Source organism: Chrysochloris asiatica, unplaced genomic scaffold (assembly GCF_000296735.1).
Source record: "Chrysochloris asiatica unplaced genomic scaffold, ChrAsi1.0 scaffold00173, whole genome shotgun sequence".
Classification (NCBI taxonomy): domain Eukaryota; kingdom Metazoa; phylum Chordata; class Mammalia; order Afrosoricida; family Chrysochloridae; genus Chrysochloris; species Chrysochloris asiatica.
Genome location: NW_006408691.1, coordinates 2,136,082 through 2,136,990, shown reverse-complemented (window position 1 = coordinate 2,136,990; position 909 = coordinate 2,136,082).

Here is a 909-nt window from a genome sequence, read left to right as displayed (position 1 = left end):
GCCCTCCCGCCGCAAGCTGCTTCCGGGCGGCGAAGGCGCCTTTCAGCCGGGTCCTCAGAGCGCGGCGACAGCCGAGGTGGCGGTGGAGGCGGCGGAGGAGGCGGCGCGGGGCTGTGGGCGCGCACCGAACATCCTCCTGAATCCGCGCTCAGGCAGGGACTGTGCGCCGGGCTCTGAGCTAATGCCGCCGCGCAGGCCCCGCCCCGCGCAGGCCCGCCCCGCGCAGGCCCCTCCCAAGCCCCGCCCCGCGCTGTTTGTTGCTGTGCGTCGACCGCGGCCCCGGAATCGCCGCCAAGAATGTGATCAATTCCCTAGGCCGGCTCTTCCAGGAACACGCGCTACCCACGCTCCGCCCTCCGCTCGGGACTCGGCCCCTCCCGACCCCGCTCGGCTCTCCTCGACTCTCCTCGGCCCCACTCGTCTCTATTCGACTCTTCTCGGTTCTGGTCGTTCTCTCCCGGTCCCCCTCGGCCCGTCTCGGCTCCCCTCGGCCCCACTCGGCTCTATTTGGCCCGCCTGCCAGAAAGTCGCTTGGTGGCCGCCGCCAGAGGTGGTACCCCGGGACCCTCTTCCGGCCGAATCTGCTTCCTGCGCGTGTGGGAAGACCCCAGTACCCCCACCGTCGCTGCCGCCGACGCTTCCGGGGCTGCCACATGTGGCTCCTGGTACAACCGCAAAGTCGCTAAGGGGCGGGCAGGAGGGACCTGCTCTGCCTCCACCACACTCCAGAAGCCCCAATACGAAGGGGAACCCGCGTACCTCACCCAGTATTTCCACACACGACAGGGACACTATAAAAGAAGATCTGGGGTCCCTCACGTGACAGGGACACCACACAACACGACCCAGGGGTCCCCTAACACAACTCAGACATAGCATAACACTATGACCCCCACACAAAACAGGAAC